At 43.1% G+C, this 12848-nt stretch overlaps 1 protein-coding gene across 8 annotated transcripts in view; it reads right to left on the reverse strand.

The window, feature by feature from the left end:
- SYNJ1 (synaptojanin 1) overlaps positions 1–12848 on the reverse strand; it is a 767318-nt gene that overhangs the window by 685462 nt on the left and 69008 nt on the right. The window lies entirely within an intron of this gene.

The raw sequence follows: 12848 nt of genomic DNA on the forward strand, positions 1-12848 counted from the left end.
TGATACATGTCCCAGATGCAGAGACAGAGTAGCATATTTGCTCCACATGTTCCAAGGATGACCCTTGCTACTGCCTGACTGGGATTTATGACCACATAGAACGGATGGCAGGTATATGCTAGGAGCGGCACCCATGGGTAGCACTGTTGGGGTAGATGCCTAGGCCAGGGGCACAAAAGATGCCATGCTGCTTTGCAGATATGGCACTGCTCTTGGCCAAACAACAGGTAGCACAGGAGCCTGTGTATTGAAGTCATGGGAACAAGAGATGCTTAAATGGTTGACGGCTGAGATCGTAATATTGAGGCGCTTGGTGAAGTGAATTCCTGACAAAGAATAGCAGAATAGGATAGTAATAGTATATTGAATCAAATGTACAGAGCAAAAAATGATGGACCGCATAGAACTGACTTCCTGCAGAATGGAAAATGAAAGAAAAACGTATTGCATATGGTGATCTCTGAAGGAAACTAGTTTGGGATAGGGTTGCGCTGATGAAGGAGGGGAGAATTAGCTAGAATTAAGGGGGGATTATCTGGAAATAAACAAAAGAAATTACGTATCTCCCATTCTGTGAATTTTCATGTAAAATGGACCAATCCTATTAGTTGGTGCTTGTATGTATACAAAACATAATGTTTAATAAGTATTTAAAAATAGAAAAGATAAATATGTATTGTTTTATTCTGTAGTTCCCTTAACACACGAATGCAAAATTCCTGATGAAATGCAATCCGAAATGGGATGGATGCCTCAGATAATGGATTGAGCGAAGAAGCGCCTTCTCGCAAGAACTCGCTATCTTCTAAAGTTCAGGACTAAAGAGAACAGAGTGGGAAATAGTAAAGAAGAAACTGGGCTTAGAGAAAAACAAGACCAGAATCAGAACAGGAACTGGACTTGACAACGAATATGCACAAAAGATTAATGCTGGAAACAAGATTGGGAAACCTGCACACTAACAAGGGCAGGGCAGGAGTATACAACACCCCGTCCACATGGGACGACTCCTGGTGGCCCACGGCCCTTGGCACTGCACCGACCCCCCTCAGACCACACCCGCAACCTCGGCTTCATCTTGGACCCTCTTCTCACCATGACCAAACAAGTCAACGCTGTGTCCTCCTTCTGCTTCCTCACCCTCCGCATGCTCCGCAAGATCTTCCGCTGGATCCCCGCCGACACCAGAAAGACCGTGACCCACGCCCTCGTCACTAGCCGCCTGGATTACGGCAACACCCTTTATGCTGGGACCACCGCAAAACTCCAGAAACGTCTGCAACGTATTCAAAACGCCTCCGCCCGCCTCATCCTCGACATACCCCGCAACAGCCACATCTCCGCCCACCTGAGACACCTGCACTGGCTCCCAGTCACCAAAAGGATCACCTTCCGACTTCTCACCCACGCACACAAAGCCCTCCACAACAAGGGACCAGAATACCTCAACCGACGCCTCAGCTTCTACGCCCCCACCCGTCTCCTCCGTTCCACCAGCCTCGCTCTCGCCGCCGTCCCTCGCATCCGCCGCTCCACAGCGGGTGGGAGGTCCTTCTCCTACCTGGCAGCCAAGACTTGGAACACCCTCCCCACCAGCCTCAGGACCACCCAGGACCACTCCGTATTCCGGAGACTCCTCAAGACCTGGCTCTTCGAGCAGCAGTAACCCCCTTCCCCCTAGCGCCTTGAGACCCGCACAGGTGAGTAGCGCGCTTTATAAATGTTAATGATTTGATTTGATTTGATTTGAAAGAGTGGGAGCAATAACAAGGAACAGAAATAACTCAGTAGCCAAAAACAGAATAAATAGAGAGAAATAGGGAAAACCAAATCAAGGATCAAAATAAGAAATAAAATAGCAGAAATTAGTCTGAGCACAAGGAGTCACAACAGCACTGACTGTTGCGAGCCACTGCCCACAGAGCTCAAAGGGCAGAGCAAAGGTGCAGGAAGAGAGCGAGGTGCAAGGAATAAACCAGATGCCTAAGATCAGAAAACAACCAATGAAGAAAAGGCTGACCTGGGATTTGGGAAGGGGAAGACCAGGAAAGTCGAAAGCCACAAGAAGGGAAACAGAAAGGCCAGGGTGCAGATCAGAGACAAGAAAAAGTAAATTCTGGAATGCATGAATAAGAGTGTTCCAATAACCGTAGGATCCATAAACATAGGTACAAGCCAAAGCTCCATCATCAAGAGGTGATATACAAAGTATTTGGTAAAAGCAAGGACGAAAAAGACAATGATACATCAGGAGGAAGGTATAGAAACCTGGACTGCAACATGAAGTGGAGCTGAGAATGCAATGTGTTGGAAAGAGTTCTCATTTACTGGTGTGAATGTAGGACCTCCTCCCCCCCCCCCCACCACCCGGGGTCCCTTGTGAGCACTACCTAGTGTCCAGACGGCAGCATCCTTCTTGACGAAATGAGAAAGAGACTGCTTAAATGAATGAGAATTGCGTTAAAATAAATAACTGTTGTCAGGTTCATCATTATAAAAAGGGACTGATCATCAGAGAAAATTGTTACACAATAACCTAATTACAAAATATTGTGGATAATTCTGAGTCTTAACATATTTGAAGAAATGATTCAGATAAACACATTGTATAAACTTTTGAGGAGAGAGTTATTGTAGATTTCTTTTTATTATATTCATCTATATTGATATAGGTATGTGTTCAGTGTGTATAGTAGGATCCATACCAAAGAGGTTAAGGGTATTCAGCATTAATATTTACTCTTCTATTCTTCTTTAGTAGTGTTCTTATGAATATTTGGGAACAGGGGGTCAAGAGACATAGCTAGAACATATTGATATTTATATGATTACCATAGTTACTCCTACTTTCATGGGAAAGTCCATGAGAAAATGTTTTTTGGTTGAAGCTAGCTGCATTTTATTTTTCTCTATCCTCATTTCCCATGTGCCATGTTTACTCATGTGGTCAGGTCGAGCAGACTGAGAGCAGGGAGCTTCTTAGGGAAGAGACAGAACATTCACTAGGTCTTGGTATCCCTGTAATTATAGGACGTTTGCAATAGACATGTCGTGCTCATCGCATACGACTTCTGCAAAATGATCATGGCACCCCTCACAGCTCCACACTCTTCAACGCATATATGACCCCGCTGATCAACATTATCAGATCCCATGGTCTCAACATAATTTGATACGCAGACTACACCAAACTCATCATCTCACTCACTGACGACCCCTCCACCACCAGAACCAACTTCCACAGATACATGAAAGACATTGCTAACTGGATGAAGAACAACTACCTGCAGCTGAACACAGACAAAATGGAAGTACTGATCTTTGGCAATAGCAGCAACACATGGAACGACTCCTGGTAGCCATCAGGCCTCGGACCCACGCCCTCTGACCATGCCAGAAACCTCAGAATCATCATCATTGACAACAAGTTCACCATGAAATCACAGATCAACGCCATTTCCTCTGCCTGCTTTCTCACTTTGCGCAGGCTAAATAAGATCTTCAAGTGGCTATCCCTACACACAAGACACACCTAGACACAGGCCCTCATCACAAGCCGACTGGACTATGGCAACGCCCTCTATTTAGGAACTGCCGCACACCTCCTACAGAGACTTCCGACCATACAGAACGCTGCAGCTAGACTCATCTTCTACCTTCTATGATGAACCCCCAACCCCCCCACCATAGGAAACTCCACTGTCTACCCATACAGAAGAGATGCCAATTCAAGCTTCTTACCCACGCACTCTAGACTCTACACAACCAAGAACCCATGTACATTAACCATCACCTCAACTTCCACCAACCATTGAGAAGACTACGCTCTGCCTCACTTCACTTGCCCATACTCCTGCATCTACCGAAGCAGAAGTGGAGGATTCTCCTTCTTTCACAGCACAGCAAAAACCTGGAACAGCCTTCCCACGCACCTCCGGACTATCACCTAATTTCCGGAATTCCGATTGGCCCTCATGACCTGGCTGTTCGAATAAGCTTCCAGGGCCTGCAAGCGTCCAGATACCCTATTGGGGGATTAGCCACACTTTATAAATCCTGATTGATCCTGAATGAGTTTCCTCCACTGGGAGAGGCAATTCTGAGACAGCTGCCATCTTACACATTACAGAAGTAAATGTGGCTATTTTCTGTGTCTGAGGCACTGAGAGCTCCAAAGGGGATGTCACCCTTTTCAGCAGAGATAGGTTACCATACCTGACACATGGCTTTCTATAGCAGAGCCGTCTCAAGCTGAGTAAAAACGTAAAAGTCCTCACATTTATATGACACAAATCTCTGGGATTTGCGGGCTGGGGTAACAGTTTCATCCAGCCATTTACAGTAGACAGGAAAAGGTCAAAACTGAGTCTATCAGTGTTTTGGCATTTTGCTGTCAACACAGTTTTGTTTAGGCCTCATTCCTGTCCATTAGGAAGGCTACCGACACATGCACGTGGACATTCACGTTGGCAAGACAACTGGCAACAAATTACAGTGTTTTACAGTGCCTTTATGCAAATAAATTTTGGGAGACTTTAAGCCATAACGTAACAACATAATAACTCAGGGCATTCAAGAGATGTTATACTGGAAACCATGCACTCAGGACTCAATATAGCAACCACTTCCTCTGGGAAACTGAGGCAACTGGGTTTTATGTATCCATAGTTTGACTTTTGGAGGGCATTCTGTGTAAAATATCATTGAGAAATTAATGCAAGCCACACCTACTTTGATTCCCTAGGATCCCTAAGTTTGAGAATTGTCTAGACTTTGTAGGATTCATTGTGTGCTCTTCAACTCCAACCCTGAAAACCATTCCTCCACAATGTGCAGCCTAAACTGCCTTCACATGGCTGTGGTTTAGGCCTTTTTCTTTCCTCAACAATAAGCCCATTCACATATGAGATATTGTTTTTACCACTTGAAGTGTGGGAATGCTGCATGGTAGGACGTTTTCTATTGGTAGTGAATTTCAGTGGTAACAGCAACGTAAATGAAAGGACAGGTTACATACACCCAATATTTGTCATATGGAAGACATTATCGGTAAGGAGAACTCTGGCAGTCATTTGTGTCACAACTCCTTACATTCTCTCAAGGCTCTACTTTTTAAAAAGATGTGGGAATGTTACATCTTGTAAAGCTACTATTATTCAAATCTCAGTGAGAAATCATGCATCCAAAAATCCACACTGATGCATTGTTGTGCACTAAACTTACACTGTGGGTATGTGCATCAACATATGTGTCTTGTGTGGAATAGTTGGGAAGATGTCACGCGGAGGCCAGGCACTAGACCATGGTGCACAAGCATTGTAATTTCCCCACTTAAGGAAAATAAATAATTACTTGTAGAGACTGTGGTTTACCTCCCCAAAGGTGGTAATGTGGGGGTGGGGGTGTAACACCACCAATCTGGTACAAGAGGGGACAGTAAATGCTCTTTTTAGGTGATAGAGAAATGCTTACCCTGTGAAAGGAAGCCTGGCCCCAACCATTGTTTCTATTTTTTACTTAACAGAAATTACGCTGGTGTTCAAAGAGCATACCTGAGCTCCAAAGTGAACAGATATGGGGCTAAAACCCTCTAAAACTGCTTTCCCAGGGGAGCAGAAATGCAGATTGGAAGAGCACAGAAAGATGCATGCTTTAATCACGAAAGCCCGGCACCGGTCTTTGGTTTTGTTGTTTCTGATAGCCAAAAACATAAACTCTGATGTCCAGGATGCATTTCAGTTCACCCCGAAAGGGACAGTTTAGGGTGTAATACCATCAACAGCTCTCTCAGCAAAGTTAAAAACACATTTGGAGAGACACCTTTCGCCGAAAGCTTGGCTCCCCATTTCACTTCAGGGTTGGGCGTGTTCTTTCTAAAGACTAAGGCATTTCCAGACCCCCAAGAGGGGATAAGTAGGATAACACCTCCAGTATACTGCCTCAGGAGAGCCGGAGGATGTAGGAAAGACGGAGGCAAGACTTGTGCCAGGTCAACCAGCTCCCCATTCTGTTTCCATTTTTTTATTTGGAAAAAACATACATCAGTAGTTGAGGGGTTCATTTCAGATGTTCAGTGGGGGCAGACAAAAGAGTAGACTACCACTCCATTTCTCTTTCTTTTCTTTTTTAATATCTTCCCAGTGTCTAAAGTGTCTCTGCCTCTTGTGATGTTACTACAGTTTTTCTCCCAACCTGCTCTGGCGGGTGCATTTGGGTGAGGAGCAGAGGGGAAAGTATTTTGCACCTAGGAGGTAGGGTTCACTTGGTGCCAGGGACAAGTGCCCCCCACTCCAGTCATTTTTATTTTTTTACATAGTTTTCCTGGTATCTGGTGGGCCTTTATGCCCTCTGTATAGAGGATGGGGCAATCTAGACAGCAAGCACCCTATAAAAACAAGTAAATGTGAATGGAATGAAGTCTGGCCCTGCCTGGTATTAAACAGCTTTGAATACCTATGCAACAGTAATCAACAACCTCAAGCCATCTCTGTGCCAGCCCAGTGGTATGTAGGGCTACCCCCCCTGCCCTCTGCACCACAGCTTCCAACATCAGCCAGAATGGGCTCAAGTTCCGAAAATACCAGAGCTGTCTCGCACCGGTATCAGCATATCTATCAGGGACCACCAACATGCCAAAGATAACCTGTGCTAACCCCCTGGTTGCTTGGCGCAGAGCAGTCAGGATTATCCATAGAGGTCATGTGTAAAGTGTTTGGCCAAAACACTCACACTAGTGACACAATAAATACACCATAAAGAGCCTCACACAGAATTATATAAAAATAGAGGTGTTATATTGTAAGTGTAGATAATGGACCAAGAACATCATAAATCATGGATACTGTGCATGAACCATCAATCACAATGACATTATTCATAAAAAATGTGCATGTCATAAATAGAAGACATAGCATTTCCCTGAAGGAATTCCCTGATTCTGGTATAACCAATTACGTTGGTTATACCAGAATCAGTTTCAGACATCAGGGCCCGAGACACACAGTATGTAGGCTATAGCAGTAATCACATGTATCCATATTTGCATATTAATTTATTTGCATATTTGCATATTAATTTATTTGCATTAAGGCACTGTAAAACACTGTAATTTGTTGCCAGTTGTCTTGCCAATGTGCATGTGTCTCGGGCCCTGGTGTCAAACTCGGATTCTGGTATAACCAACATAATGAGTACTCCTTCAGGAAAATGACAATAAGTGAAATGGGGTGTAATAACAGGGGACTACTGGCGCTCAGGACACTAATTGGCCAATTATAACATTAGGGGTTGCCTACACAAGGGAAAAACATCCATCCCTTTGAGGTTCAAAATGAACCCAACAATACTTAACACAATGTGAGGCCCCCGTCGCCCAAAGTTTTCTATTCACAAATCCAGTAAGTCAAAACTCAAGTGAGTAAAGTTCAAAAGAACGCAGTCTGAAATATCACGCCAATCTTTATAAAGTCCAATCCAATCCAGAAGTTTATTGGATCACATCTTCAAATTTACAGCATCCTTCAAGGAAAAACACTCCGAGCCAACACGTGTTTCGTCATGGGGAAGTCCTTTAGTCCCCAGCGACTTCTTCAGGGCTCTTATATATTCCCAATTCCAAATAGTTTAAAGTTACTTCAAAGGTAGGTAATGTTCTTATTATTACTGCTCAGTACACCAACATATCTTGGTTCTTTTAAGCTCAGTATTTGCGAGCTTGTGTAGTTCAAAGCTATTGTATTATGTTACAATCGATCCAGAAACAGCGTTTCCATGCTAAGGAAATGCTATGCCTCGAGTACGCACCTTCCTTCAGGAAAATGCTATGTCATCTATCTATGACATGCACAATATTTATGAATAATGCCATTGTGATTGATGGTTCATGCACAGTATCTATGATTTATGATGTTCTTGCTCCATCATCTACACTTACAATATAACACCTATATTTTTATATAATTCTGTGTCAGTCTCTTTGTGGTGTATATATTGTGTCACTAGTCACTAGGCAAGAACCATGGTTTTAAAGTGTAGGACATGTTAGCATTACATTTCTGAATGTCCTTATAGTGACTAGCACCCACAAGCTACTTTTCACTGTAGCGGGCATAGCTGTCCTATGAAGAAAGCCAGAGTACAGATTAACAGCATATTGGGAATGGTACTAACTAGATATTTTAATGAATATTAAGGAAAAATAACATTTAGAAAAAGTTACTTCTTCCCTGCATGAAGTTCCTGGAGGCTAATTTGCATTTGCTCTGCAACTTTTCTAGCCATGGATTGGCATTAGGATAGTTTCGAAATAGGTGTAAAATGCCTCCAAATAGTAAATAGTAGTCAACTCTTCTGAACCTTACAGAATATGAAGGGTGGGGTTTGTCAGCTTTGTTTCTGACATTAGTGTCAAACCCTACTTGACAAATCGACTGGGTTTACATATAAAACAGGGGGGCGCACTTGAAAGGACGATACCAGCCGGGGTTGTGACGACTCCCCATTTTAAATATGGGGGCGATGACTGCACTCCTCCAAGACACAGGAAAACCAGATCTATAAGCATGGATACAATTTGTCAGTAGTGGGGCCCACAGTTCCGGATTAAGTTTATATAGTTTGTGCTCTGCCATTCCATGAGGCTACTGTCGGATCTTCTTGCCTTATCCTTCCTGCTGATATGGCCATCAATAGCCCACCTTTGTCACTGCGGCACTCCGCTGGGTCTAGGCGTTAGAGCTCAGAGCTTTGAGGCACCCTCCATTAAATGCGTACAGCACATCGTCCTGGCATAATACGAACTAAATTTTAAAATGATCTGTCTGGTCCACAACACCGCACACTATGCACCAAACTGACTTCAAAATTGTCTCAGACCCTCAGGTAAGGAGGCGCAAAACAGACAATAACTAAACATCCCAACCGGAGAATTCAGCTTTTCAAAGAAATATAATTATTATGCTCCTGATTGATTTCCGTAGAGCCATTCCATAACCAGCTCGCTTTTATTTATTACTAATTATTTTAAATGGCATTTCCGCTGTGTATGAGCGTTTTATAAAACGGGCGATTTTATCACCCGATCTTATATATTCCGAACTTGAACGGCTGTAGTCATGTGTAAGATTCTGCCTGGTCCGCCTATGTCTTATCTGGGCAGACTGAATAACGAGGCCCGAACTTCCCTATCATATGCTGCCAGACGAGACACCCCACACTGACTTTCAGTATCTGCTGCTGTGACCTGGGAAGGGGCCCCGGGCTCTGGGCGAGACCTCGCTGGATGTGCTGACCAGCAAGGCGTGTCCTGGGGAAGAGAAAGCGCCGCCACAGACTAGAAACCATGCTCTAGGGATTCTGAATACATTTAAAAGCCATGAACGGGTATATTTTAATTAGTCTATGCTTAGATACTGTTCAAGGCACTTGTCTTCCTTTTTTAACTCCAGTACCAAATATCAGTGCCATTCACTCCTCTATCCAGGTTCAGGCCTCTTGGGTGTTCTCATGAGCTCCATCATTCAATGTACTATTCAAAAGAAGTGATGAAAGTCGGGTACTGACTCCGAGTTGTACAGGGGTACCCCTGTATATGTTAATTACTATGAAGTTATACAAAGTAGCTGAGACAACTAATAGCTCGTGATGAAGAATGTCCACTCTGGGTATTCAATCCAGGGTCTCCTCCGCAGGCACAATGTACTGAACTCAGGTGCACTGGCACGGCTGAAGTCGTTAATACTACCACCTATGCGCAGACATTGGTATTCTACGTATATGACAGGCTTTATTTTATTTACATTCAGGACACTATAACATCTTAAGAATATACGTTTGTAATGCATTAAACATTCTATAGGATGGTGTACAAAATACATAGGAAGCAATACAATATTTCAAAGTAGTAAACAAGGACAAGAGCATGCTATTCTCAATCAACCAACCAGTCAAAAAAGAGTTAACATTTTCTACTAACACACGTGCCCTGAAAACAATGCCTTGTAGATTTAAAAAAACAACATGACAAACTATTAGTATGTATTGTCCCCAGCATCGTGAAAATCAAAGCCCAATATTGAATGTCCATGATGGTAATTACCACAGCGCCCCTTCATAAAGACTTTGCTGAGGCAGAAACGCCAAACCGAAGCACTGCAAATTGATAATGTTTCCAGTTTACCACTAAACTGATACCTTCTGTGACACTAATGCGTGTTGCCGGCCACAACGTCTCCCTTCTAATTTAGTATGCCTGTTCAGTTTAAAATTCGTCGCTGTATTGTTGGATGGAAAAAGTTATGACACTCCTTAGGGGCTGACCTAAGTCCACCTCGTATGTACAGGGAGTGCAGAATTATTAGGCAAATGAGTATTTTGACCACATCATCCTCTTTATGCATGTTGTCTTACTCCAAGCTGTATAGGCTCGAAAGCCTACTACCAATTAAGCATATTAGGTGATGTGCATCTCTGTAATGAGAAGGGGTGTGGTCTAATGACATCAACACCCTATATCAGGTGTGCATAATTATTAGGGAACTTCCTTTCCTTTGGCAAAATGGGTCAAAAGAAGGACTTGACAGGCTCAGAAAAGTCAAAAATAGTGAGATATCTTGCAGAGGGATGCAGCACTCTTAAAATTGCAAAGCTTCTGAAGCGTGATCATCGAACAATCAAGCGTTTCATTCAAAATAGTCAACAGGGTCGCAAGAAGCGTGTGGAAAAACCAAGACGCAAAATAACTGCCCATGAACTGAGAAAAGTCAAGCGTGCAGCTGCCACGATGCCACTTGCCACCAGTTTGGACATATTTCAGAGCTGCAACATCACTGGAGTGCCCAAAAGCACAAGGTGTGCAATACTCAGAGACATGGCCAAGGTAAGAAAGGCTGAAAGACGACCACCACTGAACAAGACACACAAGCTGAAACGTCAAGACTGGGCCAAGAAATATCTCAAGACTGATTTTTCGAAGCTTTTATTGACTGATGAAATGAGAGTGAGTCTTGATGGGCCAGATGGATGGGCCCGTGGCTGGATTGGTAAAGGGCACAGAGCTCCAGTCCGACTCAGACGCCAGCAAGGTGGAGGTGGAGTACTGGTTTGGGCTGGTATCATCAAAGATGAGCTTGTGGGGCCTTTTCAGGTTGAGGATGGAGTCAAGCTCAACTCCCAGTCCTACTGCCAGTTCCTGGAAGACACCTTCTTCAAGCAGTGGTACAGGAAGAAGTCTGCATCCTTCAAGAAAAACATGATTTTCATGCAGGACAATGCTCCATCACACGCGTCCAAGTACTCCACAGCGTGGCTGGCAAGAAAGGGTATAAAAGAAGGAAATCTAATGACATGGCCTCCTTGTTCACCTGATCTGACCCCCATTGAGAACCTGTGGTCCATCATCAAATGTGAGATTTACAAGCAGGGAAAACAGTACACCTCTCTGAACAGTGTCTGGGAGGCTGTGGTTGCTGCTGCACGCAATGTTGATGGTGAACAGATCAAAACACTGACAGAATCCATGGATGGCAGGCTTTTGAGTGTCCTTGCAAAGAAAGGTGGCTATATTGGTCACTGATTTGTTTTTGTTTTGTTTTTGAATGTCAGAAATGTATATTTGTGAATGTTGAGATGTTATATTGGTTTCACTGGTAATGATAAATAATTGAAATGGGTATATATTTTTTTTTGTTAAGTTGCCTAATAATTATGCACAGTGATAGTCACCTGCACACACAGATATCCCCCTAACATAGCTAAAACTAAAAACAAACTAAAAACTACTTCCAAAAATATTAAGTTTTGATATTAATGAGTTTTTTGGGTTCATTGAGAACATGGTTGTTGTTCAATAATAAAATTATTCCTCAAAAATACAACTTGCCTAATAATTCTGCACTCCCTGTATATATATTTATTGTGTTGAATGTCGATTTTTGTGTGAAAGAAACACTACCTCTATATTTCAACCTGTTTGTAATGGAGGAGAAAGGAATCAAAGGTGTCGTTTTTATCATAAAGAATAAAACTATTCCATACATGACAATAAACGAGATTCAGGCGGGAGACTCACGATTTTTGAAGCTAAAATGGCTTTATTGTAGCTGATTTTCGCCTGTAACTGGCTCTGTCTCAGTATAGGCTGATGGGAGAAATACGTCTTCCTATTATTCTTTTTTTAATCTCACACTTTCTTCTTCTAAAATTTTGGCATATATGCTGTTCTCTACAATATTTCAATTTCAGGGGAAACGCTAACTAATACCAAACTGAAGAGTTGCGAGAGTTCTGGTTCAACAATCTAAAGTGTTTATTGGGCTAGGGGAGGAAGATGGAGGAGTTAGTGTTCTCCCTCGTCTGCAGCTTATACCTTTCGAAAATCCGAAGCATTGCAGAAGGGGCATCTGTTACCTGCACTGCTGGCGAGACCTACCTGCCGGGTTGGCCAAACCAGAAGCATGAACACTGGCCTTCATCTGATTACAGTGTTCTATGAAATACTTCACCGTACTGAACATCTGTCAAATAAAGGGCAAATCTAACAGCTGTGCTTGAACCTTTATTGAAAAGCATTTGGACCTCATCCATGATACTTTGTGCAAAATCACTCCAGCTGCTAACCTTGCCATTCCGACTAAAATAAGTAGTGCCTTTGCATGGTCCGCTTTGCTACTCCAGGCAGCCCTTAAATAGATTTGAAAAGGGGGATTTCAGTTGATTCAGTAGAACTAACAGTGTGAAGAAGCGATCACCCACAATGCACACCAATAGCAAGCCATGACACAACTAGAATTACCTGCCCTAAAAAGGCAGAATTCCTGATGCGACAACTTTTCTTACCGAAGAGTCCATAT

The sequence above is a fragment of the Pleurodeles waltl genome, chromosome 8 (assembly GCF_031143425.1).
Source record: "Pleurodeles waltl isolate 20211129_DDA chromosome 8, aPleWal1.hap1.20221129, whole genome shotgun sequence".
Taxonomy (NCBI): domain Eukaryota; kingdom Metazoa; phylum Chordata; class Amphibia; order Caudata; family Salamandridae; genus Pleurodeles; species Pleurodeles waltl.